Source organism: Vollenhovia emeryi, unplaced genomic scaffold (genome assembly GCF_000949405.1).
Source record: "Vollenhovia emeryi isolate VEMERY1.0 unplaced genomic scaffold, V.emery_V1.0 DF939177.1, whole genome shotgun sequence".
Lineage (NCBI taxonomy): Eukaryota > Metazoa > Arthropoda > Insecta > Hymenoptera > Formicidae > Vollenhovia > Vollenhovia emeryi.
Window position 1 is genome coordinate 687,409 of NW_011967189.1, and position 12,543 is coordinate 699,951.

Below are 12,543 nucleotides of genomic sequence, written 5' to 3' on the forward strand. Positions count from 1 at the left end.
CTGAATTGCGTAGTGTTAGCAGAGCGTTGATTGTGGCAACATCGCATTTCATTGTAAATGCGATAAATTATGAAAAGATATTTTAATTATCATAATGGAAAATCAGTTACGATATAAAGGGCGTTTTATAAAAAAGAAAGTGTTAGAGCAGAAGCGACAACGCAAAGAACACTTAGCCGAAAAACAAAGAGAATAGCGTAACCTACGTTGCCACATCCGCAAAGTACCTTAAAAGAGATACTATTTTGTTACAAATAAATGGCAAATCTCTTTAACGCACATTTTGTCTTTCAAGAAGAATTGCCAAAATCGAAATTTATAAAAGTCGGACATCCCTTTTAAATGGCATAAGAGACGTTCCATTTCTTATATTCCCCCAAGTGCTGCACTTAAGGTTTTTGGCAGAATAATCATTCTTTGCCACGCTTGCGTACAATTAATCTTAAAAATGTAGCAATCAATTTTCCGCCTTCTTGCAAGCAACAGTTTAATCTCCGCAATTTTTCTCTTTGCGCGCGGAGATCTAATCAGCAGCTAATAATAAACGTCCAATTTCCGGTGTCTGCGCGTCTTTGGTTTCTCTCGCCGAGTAAGTGTTCCTACTGCCAGATACAAGAGGATAATTACAATAGAGTGCTGTAACGAGTTGTATTACGAGATAAATACAACTCGCATAGCGCGTCTGTCGTCTGCTTGATATAAAGTTCTGTCCCACTAATGATATTATCTCATTACCGTTAATGACATACACTTAACGGAATGCGGATTATTGGATGAAAATCGCGAATACGTATGCGCATACTTTTCGTACCACTACACACGTACGTGTATCATCGCAGCGAAATGTTTATTAATTATCGCATTAATTATCTCGCGTATCAGAAATCATATTTCTTGCTTTTAATCAAAGTAACTTTCGCAAGCGCGCGGAGGAAGACCGGAGAAAATATGACTTGAGCCAACCGGATAGTGGTCTCAAGTACATTTTTATCACACGTCGCAATACCGGGAAAAGCACGAAACCCGCGTATATCCTTATTACCGTGATAATGGTGCCGCGTGCTGCACGCGGAAATTGCAATATTACCTGATTCCGATTACTTTCGAGCTTTCAGCGTGCGCACACACCGCGCGGAGCCGACGGCATAATGCGTTGAGATCACAATGCCAGCAAATTTGCATTGCTAAAGTCATGTGTTGTGTCGTTAAATATTTATCTAGTAATAAATCTAAAAGGGAGGAGAGAACAAATTGTACAACATTTAATGAGAACAGATATAACGTTTAACTTTTCACTTCATAGCATTTTAATAAGTCATATATTATTATAATATACCTGTACGGTATATCTCGTTATTTGCCGTTTTGGAGCTGTCAAGCTCTTTCATATATGCAGTGCGACAAAATGATCTATTATTCATTTCACATTATATAATACAATACGAAATGGGTTATGTTAATTAATTAACGGATTAATTAGCTCGTGTATTAGACATCCTTTTTTTAAATTTTTTACATGATTTTCAATTGCACACACATTGTCGTCCCGCTGTTCATTGAAATATTCCGCTTACAAAGGAAACAGGTTACTCGTAATCCTATTTGTGTAATCGGAGCGAGACGAAACGTTCGACAAGGTACGCCACGGCTTTCGCGGATAGCAATTCGCTACCAGGAATTTTAATTAGCATGCTGCAGCTGAATTTCACTTCATTTCAAAATCAGATCGTCGTGGCCGTGTCGATTTTATGTGATTAATACTTATGTCGGAACTCATTGATTTTACACACACGCGATTACATTATTTACATGTAATTATAGTGCACAATAATTAAAAAATAACAATAATAATTGCGTATAGCAATTAATATATTAAAGTTATTTAAATAGTTTTCTATTATCATCCCAGAATTTTTTAAAGACAGAAATGCTATCAACTAAAATACTTTTTAGAAATATAAACTAAGCTGTATAGTTACATTAATAGTATCGCGTGTAAAATGTGTCGTGCTTTATTCATTAAGAGCATATAAATTGGCACATTAATACCTAATTATTTTTTAATGGCGCGTAAAATACATATTAACGTTAATTGTATTCATTAATGTTTATTCACACCCTCATCAATTACTCGACCTACAGCATAATTGAACGCCGTTATCAATATTACAGTCCTGATATTAGATAATAGTCGTAGCTGGTTGCTAATAGAATTTGATTAGAGCTCACTAGAGATAAGGAAATGTAATTCATAGAAATCAACAATTCTAAAGCAACGACAACGCGCCGTCATCGTGGACGCGCATCAATAATTGACGATTGTATCCTAGTAATTCGTACGAGATGGTGAAACCACGAAACCATTTTGCTTCCCGTATAATCATGGTGAAATTATGACGAGTCTCGAAGAATCCATGTATGGCTCTCTCAAACGCAGCCTTGCAACGCAGGAATGCGTAATTGATAACGGTCTCGGTTCTCATAGCTCTTTCACTTCAGGTACTGTTTTGTATTAATACTCGGGCACACATTCGAATAATATCGCGAAACCCAACTTCTTCAAGTTGTCATGGAACTTATTTAATTTTCCACGTGACTTTGTAGACAATTGAAATTAGGAGAACGGCATAAAACTAAAGAAAGTAAAGTACAATACGTATTGTGGGGTATGCTAATAATTTCGAAATAACTTTGAAAACCGGTATTATACAACAATCGATCTTGAATATTTTATATTGATTATGTATTTACCTAAGTTTTATTATTAATATTAAAATAAAACTTAAAAAATTTTATACAAAAATAATGCGAGCTTGATCGAAGTTTGCGAGAAAATATACTACAAAGGGCAAAGTTCCGCATGTTATTTGCATAGATATGAAGTTTTTGTTTAAAAAGAGTGCATGTTTACTTCAGCCGATGCTCCAAATCGCACTGACTGAGGCAAAATGTGTCATGTTCAACAATTCTGTCTTTTTTTTCCATACACACATACTACAGTTATTTCAATATATTACGTAACATCGAAGAAAATTTTAACTAATGTAAAAAAGTTAAAAACGAAGGCAATAGAAGCCGAACATCAAATATTATGTGAGTAAATATATTAAATTACGGAACAGTCTATATAAAACAAACCATTCGGTCGTGGAATACGGTCCTCTTCAGTGTTTAGTTATAGATCGATACAATAAAAAATACCAAGTGAGTCGTGAGATAAAATCGGTAGACGCCGGAAGTCGAGATTAGTTAAAAAATGTAAAGAGTAAATGAGTAAAATAATTGCACAAGTAAAAAAACTTTTTGCGACAGGTGGAAATAAATAAATAATTAAATTAATAAAATACGCAGTATTGATCTGATAGAGTCGGTCGTTGGTAGAGCAATTTTAATCGTATAGTGATTTCATTTGTTAATCGTTGTCCGCATCTGAGATCTAAAATTACGAACGCCCGATCTCGATATTAATATCGATTACAGAAATGTTATATAATACTTGGCGTGTGAGCGACGGCATGGTCATAATTTTTCTATCGAGTCGATCCTAGGAACAGAAATCTAAGCCCAGCGTTTCAGATGTGTGCTAGGCCCATACGGTACTTCAGACTCGTCCAGTAACTTTCGACTGTGCGAGAATTCCAGAGAGATGACATCTAACGTAGATAGCATCCCTCTTCACGCACACGGGCACAATCTCGAAGAGGCCCCGTCGAATAGTAATTGCGTCAAAATCAACTTCCGATTGAGGAATACGCCTTCTTAGAGAGCATAAGAAGTTCGGGCCTCGAACGTGATTGGTTCGAAGTAGGTCAGGACCTGTATCTTTTGGTACACGGTGTCGTCCGCGGCTGAATGGAATCTCATTTATTTTACAAGTACACAGGTGCGCCATACGAGCGTGTTTTATCCGCGTAGGATACACGGTAAATTACCGGGCTTTAAGGTTTTTACATTTCCGCGCCCGTCGACGCTAGTATTAACGCACGCAGTAAACATACATTAATTAGTTCGACTGCGTTAGCCAAGTTCGCCCAGGCGCATACGATTAATATTTAATGCTCAACATTATACACTAATGGGCGCTAACGTAAGTTACTAACGCAATTTGTTACAACCGATCCGTCGACTAGTGAAACTACGAATTATCGAATGATTCTCTCCGACCGACGTGGACGATTCTTTTCTCTCCATAACATGACGCATGCTGCAAGATCGAGCACACAAGCATTGACCGTGATCGTGACTTTCGGTAAGTGGGTTAAGGCCCGTGGCTCTGTATAAATGTATTTTATAGAACCGAAAAGAAATGTAGAAAGTAAGACGACGTCACGTTTATTATCGCTGAAACTCGATGCCTCGATCACCCCGCGTGCAGCGTACGAGGATGTAACAATAGTAATGAAACGCGGTACATGAGCTGCGCATTATATTAACTTCGCCTTTGCGATAATTTACATGATAACGAGACATCGGCAGTGCCAGTGCGGAGCACTAATAGATTCGAAATCGCTATTGTCCTATAAATGATTATATACCTCAGGTGGCATGCGTCAGCTATTATACGCTGATTAATAACGCTGTAAGTTGTAGCGGACGCTCAGTGGAGTGTGCTCAAATTTATTTATCTATCGTCTAATCTGCCTCTCGAAGTCATCCGTGCCCACGAGTTTTCCGGTAAATGAGATATCGCACGTCCAACGGCGGAGAAAAAAGGCTCGCGCAAAGATATGCTATTTTCCAATTACAAATAACAGGCTGTGTGATAAATGACATATAATTTTAGCAAGACACCCTCGCTCTCCTCATTGCTCGAGTGTCCAACTTAATTCACGGTTTACACGCGGACTCGAATGACAAGTTTCTCAGCAGAAAAGCGTCCTGAGAAGAAACTTGGAAAGCCGCTAGCCTCTCGCGGCTATCGGCGAAATATCCGGAAAGACTGTGTACACCGCCGACATAAATCCCAATTAAACGCGCCTCATACGCGCCGGTCGGAGACACCTGTAACCGATCCGACAAGATCCAAGCTACGATATAAACTGCACGTGCGACGGGAGGTGGTATTCTCTTGGCGGTGGAGCTACGACACGCTGCGCGCACGACACCTCGCAACGCCATAAATTCCCGGCGATCGTTACAGCGCCTAATCCCAGGGAAGGATCCGAAACATTTGGGTCGCGACGCCATGACCAGAGAGGGGAAACAATCGATGGTCATGACCCAGGACACGGCTGGAAAACTGGGTCAGGATTGCTCCGTGCCCTTTCACATGACGTGATCGTTCATTTTTCTTCGCGCGGACGCTCGCGGCGGATTCTCATAAGCGGGCAAGAACTCTCGCCCTTCTTGTCTCCGCCTCATACGTGTGTCACTTATCTTTGTAATTTACGTTCCTTCTCGCTTCTTCTGTAGCTTTTTTCCGCGAAAGAACCGGAAAGAATACGCGCTCTCCCACGTTGGTTTAAGGCCGGTTCTACGTTGGTCGTGTCGTGGTGTCGCAAAGGTCGTAGATTGCTTCTAATTCGACCCTGATTGGTCGAATCTATGATTTACGACGCTACGATGCGATCGATGTAGTCGTTTTTAAAACGTGGCACCCTTTGAAGGCTCTTCGAAGGTTTAGGGACGCTCGTCGAATTGTCGAGCGTCATCCCGGGCGCACACCCGGTCCTCAAATCCCCGCGACGTCATCGAGAATCCCACCAAGGTCAGACCCTGACCCTGCGCCGCGGCTACGCCAGGTCGCGCTGATCCTGAAGAAAATCCGTTGATCGATCACACGGCACAGCGGCGCAGCGACGTCGTAGCGCCGACGCACTTCGCGCTCCCAGGCGCCCGCTATCTCGCTGGTTCCATCGGCAGCACCAGAAGCAACCGCGTCCGTTTCCCGCAACCTTTGCTATTTTTACACGGCGGATTGGTCACCCGTGATCACGCTAGTCGCCACGCGCGTCTCAAGCCACCGTTAGATTGATCGAAAATTTACTTTCTTTTCACCTGAGTAAAAAGCAAGTTGATGAGGTTTTAATCTGAGATTTCCTTTTTAGCACATACCTTCGTCCATCTGCACACGTATCTCTCGCCCTTAGACATTTACAGTGTGCTTAAAATGTAATAGTCTACAGATTCTTATTCACAATCGCGTTTCTTTGTATCAATGTGCTAATTTCATTTGGTTGTTTTTTTCTCCGTAACCATTAAATATAAAACTACGCTACCAATAATTTTTCAATAGCTTTTTACGTGCGGTAAGAAGTGTACAATAAACGCACGTAAGGATCAGTAAAGGTGTTATTGGAATGGTTACGTTTCCTGGTGAATTTTTTCTTGGAATATGCAGGTCATCCTGATCTCGAATCAGAAATGAACCGCGATGCCTTTTTTTTAGTTTGAGAAATTGAGAGCGTTGCGACGAGCAATGATAAGGTACAAACTTGTGATTACTCGGTGTCGAGGAAACATATATATACTTTCAAGTAAATAACAGGATTGCGCGATTAGCGGAGTTCCTTTTAATTTGAGATTTGTTGAAAAAAACTCGTGACAACGCACTTCACTGTTATACTTCAGTGTTCCGTTCCCAGCTGCTTTATTCCACGCGGCTAATGTTCATTTTTGCGACGACAATTAATTTACATTTTTTTTCTGCGTTTCTGTTCGCCCCGCGACACTGGTATTACTACCACGTTGTAATTAACCCACAAGGTTGTTGACCCACTGCCAACAGTAAAGTGCCGATTTTTCGTCGATGTGCTTTACAGTTTAAAACTTGGTGCCAAATTATACTCATAAAATCTAGAACTTGATCAAGTTCGGCGGTGGGAACTTGATCAAGCTCTAGCATCGTAGACACAGGGTTTTATACACATTTATAATAAAAGTCTCAAAATAAACTACAATGATCAACAGTATAACGATGAACAGTAAAAAATCTTTTTTGGAATAGCTGCAAGCTGATTGGCTACACATTTCTAGAGACTAGAACTTGATCAAGTTCTAGCATCTTGGACACAGGCCTTTATTACACATTTATAATAAAAGTCTGAAAATAAACTACAAGGATCAACATTATAACGAAAAACAGTAAAAAGAGACTCACAATCTCTCTATTACATAATTTTATTAATAACGACACATTATCGCAAAATTCGGAAGAATAGAGATTAAGAAACCTACGCTTCTCAATATATCGAGTTAGCTAACCAACACATGCTTCTAACGCCGCGATTGAATACCGCCGATCATCGAGATGCTTTCGCGTCGCTATCAATCGGCAAATCGGTAGGCTCGGATACAACTTTCACGCGTGTCTCACGATAAATCCGCCGAGACGCGCGCGAAGGAGGCGAGAGATCCCCGCGAACGTAAGTCCGCGTGCCTCAGACAACTACCCGTTGTCCCGATTAGGGGAATGAAACCTCTCGACTTACGACAGCGCGGCGTTATTATTCCTCGTCGATTTGCATCGACGACGCGACCGTCGGGTGAAGGTCGACGTGACGGTTTGCCGACGGTTACGCGCGGCATAGAGATGCACCGGCGGTTTCGTGACTGCATAAGGAAAAGGCGGAGGTAGCTGTGTGTATGTGTGTAGTTGTGTGGCTTTCTCCAAAGCCACTTAACCCGATCCAGTAACATCCATCCACCGGGTCCGTCACGCCTGTGACATTTTCAGTGGTTTAGCATTGGTCGTAATAATCGGGGAAAATCGCGCGTTCGCCCTCGCGCGTCAGATAATTGCCTTCCGATCATCGGCTGCTAAATGAGACCTTGTATTGCAAAATTACCTCGGCCTCTGACAGTTCGGCCGACAAGCGCTGTTTGACCTCGCTCGTGACGCAATACTAGCATTAATATGTGAAATAGCGTACTATTAAATGCAGGATGCGCTTTTAATTTATTTAACACGGTATTTCCGAACAAACTTTACTGGTGAATTTGTAGGAATATCGAGGAATACAGCCTAGCACGTTGCACTAACGAGCGCTAACGTTTCTTGTGAAGAATCTGAAAGATCCCAAGTACTTATACAATTATAACTTTAGCTACTTCTTATCAGAAGTTCGAAAGACGTTTAATATATATTTTAAATGTAACGTGTAAAAGTTGCCTCGAGCAAAATTAAAAGCAACAAAGCAAGGTGAAGAAAATAAGTTCGAAGAGCTTCTCGAGAACGTTGTAGTTCAGTAACACCCGGAGATTATCCTTATTTTCTACGGCGATTTAATGCCAAGTTTAATTATTACAGACATTGGCCTAATTTCAGATATTTATTCTTCAACTTTTCAATGCCAATATCGAGCGCTTATCTAGACTCGAAGCAAATTTATTACTGGTTTAGGTGGTTGCTAGGCACACCTGGCGATACCAGTGCGCGTTAGTTAATTCAGTAATTATAATAATTTACTTATTTTCCGTGTAGCATCGATAATTATGAGCGTTAAAGCCGGAAATGACAAAGTAGATGGAATGAAGGCAGCATTCCGGAAGCTCCGATCTAAAAGAAGACATGAGAGAGCGTGAAGAGAAAAGTAATAACTGTAGATTGATAAACGCGGAACGTTCATCACATCGCGAGTAATAAAAATTGGATATCAAAAGAAACTTACAGTAATGTTTAGAAATTTACATTTTCTTTGCGCGAATGTAAGACGTACATAACGGATCTGAAAAAATTCAATAAATCCAATTGACGTGTCCATCAGGCATGAGCGACATGGATCGTTGGACCCCATTACAACATTGTGCCGGGAAAAAGTTGTTCACATAAATCGCTTTCGAGCGCAAACATTATTTTAACAAGCTGATTTTGCCGTGCACCCGAGTCACAGCGTGCCAATGAAATTACGAGAAAGGAGAGGAGAGAGAGAGAGTCACATTCCGAAAGAATTGTACTGCCGCATAAATCGCTTGCAGCGATTGTGTCGTGTTTACCCCATTAGATATAATTTAAAAACCGCGATTCTCTCTTCTCCTTTCTAGGCCGGTTCGTACTTTTGATCGGAAAATACAAAGCGTGGTTATTTATTCCTGGCGGAGCTCTCATACGGCGGATATAATAAAACGAAAGTTGCTTTGCAATTACATTTTCTTTAGCTAGAAATGTCAAAGAGACAATCACTGTTTAAACAAATTTTAATTAATTTTAATTAATAAATTGAAACACTAAAGGGACAAGCGGGAAAACTTCTGGAAAGTATTCTTGTCGACAATTTTTCTGCGGCAGAGCCGCGAGTAATGATAAGTGTTAATTAACAGACGCGAAAGATTTTGACCTATGAATATTTATAAATACATCGAGCTTTTTGCATAGAGAAACGCACAGGTAAATCGCGGTCATAACTTTGTTTGAAACTCATTACTGTGGTAAATATAGTGAGGGAAATAACATAGAAAGAATCTTTTTACCTAGCTTACAATAGCAACCTTTCTCTCTCCTTCTCTTCTATTTGCGTTGAGTAAAACAACAAGCTTTTCAATCTCGATTCTCATTAATACTGCTCGCTTTGTTGTTTCACGTCTATCGCGTGCAGAGTGTACTAGAAACACTTACGCATTTTACAGTTCAACAGATTCTATGTGACAATTTTTCCTCACAGCGAACCCCCGCGAATTAAAACCTGATTAACATAAAGACTACTTGAAAGAGTTAGTTCTCTTTACCAATTTGCAATTACAATTTAACTCTCCACGTGACATCTTTCCACGTGATAATTCTGTATGCAATGAAAAGAAGGAACGCATTTGAATAACGTCGCGTATTTGTAAGAATTTTTCCTCGTACATTTATCCAGCAGAGTGGCACTCGAAATACGGCATTATAATTCCTCTGACAGTCTCTCAACAAGAAAATGGCATAAAAGGAAATGCAAAGAGATTTTTTTATACCTTGTATATCTTCATTTTTTAGTTCTAAGGAATAAAGTGCTTAGAGCACACATTATCGCTGCGCGAAATTTTCCCTCGTACGTTTGCGTTTTCGCGAACTGAAACGCGAAATGAATAGAGGAATGCAAATTTGTTCTGCTACATTTAATTTGTAATCGGTTTCACAGTTATATCGGCACCAGCGACGCGTAAAGCACAATTATTGCGACAATTGAATGCATATCGTAATCGCTATCTGTCACATTACGTCCTTGTGCCGGTCATGTTAACATTTTAAATACATTTGTCTCGACGAGGCGACGAGAGCGGTCGGATATTCCGAGACGAGACCATCGAATTTTAACTGTATCTGAAAGATGTTTCACGGCTGATCGGCCGATACCTTTTACATGAGAAGGTGAGCCAATTCTTCCGAACACGGGCTCGATCCTTAACGATTGGCAACGTACCGTTAGCATCGGGGAAAATTTATGGCCGCCAAGGATGTTAACTCCGTGCGATGCATGCATTTAGCATTCTAATATCCAGCGTGAGAAACACTACGCATGAAAGTGCGAATTGAGTTGTGTCGCAAAAATTCTTGCCTTCGGTGACGTATTTCTTTGTAGCTTTTGCCTACCTTATTTATTTTATATGCAAACGTTCAATTTATCTTGTAAATTTTAACTTTAGCCTTGATTTTTCGGATTTTTCGTCTGTCTGTCGACGAAAAAGTTTCAAGATATACGCGTCCCGAGATAGAGTTCCGCAGCAATCCACTGACAAGAGAGACCACTTGTCGCATCAACGTGAAAGGGCGATCAAGGAATATCTCGAATTTACGTAATATGAATTGTAACAATGTCAAAGTTGTTTCGCGTCAAACACTCGGCGGCGTCGTACTGCGATCTCGCCTCGTTAGGAGCTCATCGAGTGCCGCTCATTAAGGCGGCGAACTCAATTTCACAAAATTCCACCCCGCGTCTGTCCCCGTTCGCGCTGGCGCCCAGCCCGAGAGGTGGGCGTCTGCGACGCGTGGGCGATATTCGAAATCACGAGCTCTCTCAGTGCGCAAATATCAAACGCCCACACCGTTGTTCGCAGTGCCACGCATCGATAGAAAGGAGGGATGCACTGGCGATGACGTAAGAGAGGAAATATAATGCATGTACGCGACACACGCGCGGCAGAGGACATAGAGGGAGAAAAAAGGGGACGGTAGGAGCATAATTGACACAGCTTTTGCGGATACGAATGATTGTTTTTTTTTTAATGCACGTCTGGCAAGCACAAAGGCCGATGCGACGGCGGGAGATGAAAAGCGGGCAGGTGTGAGAACCTGCCTTGTGTGTACCGCGCCACAATCCGATCGATGTCGGTACGAATATTTACATGTGCAATGGAATCGCGTAATTCCGATTGCAGTACCGCGGGCTGCGACATTTGTCGATTTAATTAACGACAAACGCCTCTCGCGCGATAACGACAAAGGGATGCGCGATATATTTTTCGAATAAGCGAACATGTAGAACCTCATCGGATCGTTGATCGTGATCGTGCAAAGTGTTTCTGAATGAATAATTAAGGCGCTCCGTCGTTAAAAAGCACAGAATATCTCTTCATAAATCCCGTTTGGAACACGTGCGCGAGTAAATTCCAGTCGCACGCGCACGCCTGTCGCACATATGTGTATATAATATAATCTATGCATTTATATAGATATTTCTTTATAAATTAAGTTAAATAATATTTCGGCACATGTACCTCGCTGTATGCGGTGCTGGTGCATTTGTTTTCTTGATTTTTTTCGGCTCGATCGAGTTTAGCTCACAATTTACGTAGAATATACTCTTTAGATTAAAATGTATGTAATGAGTCGCTTGGTGGCTCGCAAACGAGCCATTGAGATTAATGAGCACGTTTTTACCATTAGCGCCATCGTCAATTCGTTTTCACTTGAGACTGTGCTCAAGTACGAAGCAAAGTGCTCGTCACGGAAAGGAGGCGAAAGAGACAGAATTTATGAAGCTGTAGTCGGGCGCATTTCCCTTCGTTTCTTCCCAAGATCAATTGGGATAACTGGATATTCATGAGCTTCGAAGAATGCACTGAAATTCCCATTGGAATTCACTGGGAATTGCTATGTAAATTTATAACGAGCGGAACTGCATGTGATTGACGTTGGCATGGAATATTAAATCCCAGTAACAGCTGCAGCTCGATTATTGCAAACTGATAATAATTTTTTCCCTTAACAGTTGGCAATAATACGCGTACGCATCGCATACGCATTATTTGTATTACGATGTTTTTATCCGATTATACCGAAGTAAATTTACATAGTCGATCATTTTTCATAATCTGAGTTTGGAGTCGATCTTACTTTCATCCAGCCATTTTGGGATATTTTGTTTATTCTGCACTCAACTATGTGCACATTAAAATTTATAAATGTAGAGGCAGAAATTCAAATATTATTGCATACGTGCGGATCTACGTGCAGATTTTATTTATCGACAGGCAAAAAGTCATAAAAGTGTGGGGTTTTTTTGTGTTATATTCATTAGACAGTATTTATGTTTTTGCTCCGAATATTTATTGACGATATCGTAGAATGTTTGTTGTAACGCGTGACGACATTTACATAGACCATTTTTCTGCAAACTGTGATTCAAA

At 40.7% G+C, this 12,543-nt stretch overlaps 1 protein-coding gene across 3 annotated transcripts in view; it reads left to right on the forward strand.

The window, feature by feature from the left end:
* LOC105563359 overlaps positions 1-12,543 on the forward strand; it is a 70,487-nt gene that overhangs the window by 32,541 nt on the left and 25,403 nt on the right. The window contains exon 1 of one of the 3 annotated variants that reach the window (XM_012014893.1): positions 10,980-11,085. The exons of the other annotated variants lie outside the window; for them this stretch is intronic. The gene's annotated coding sequence lies outside the window, so the exon portion shown is untranslated. Of the gene's footprint in view, positions 1-10,979; positions 11,086-12,543 lie in introns of those variants that run through there. 3 annotated transcript variants of the gene reach the window in all.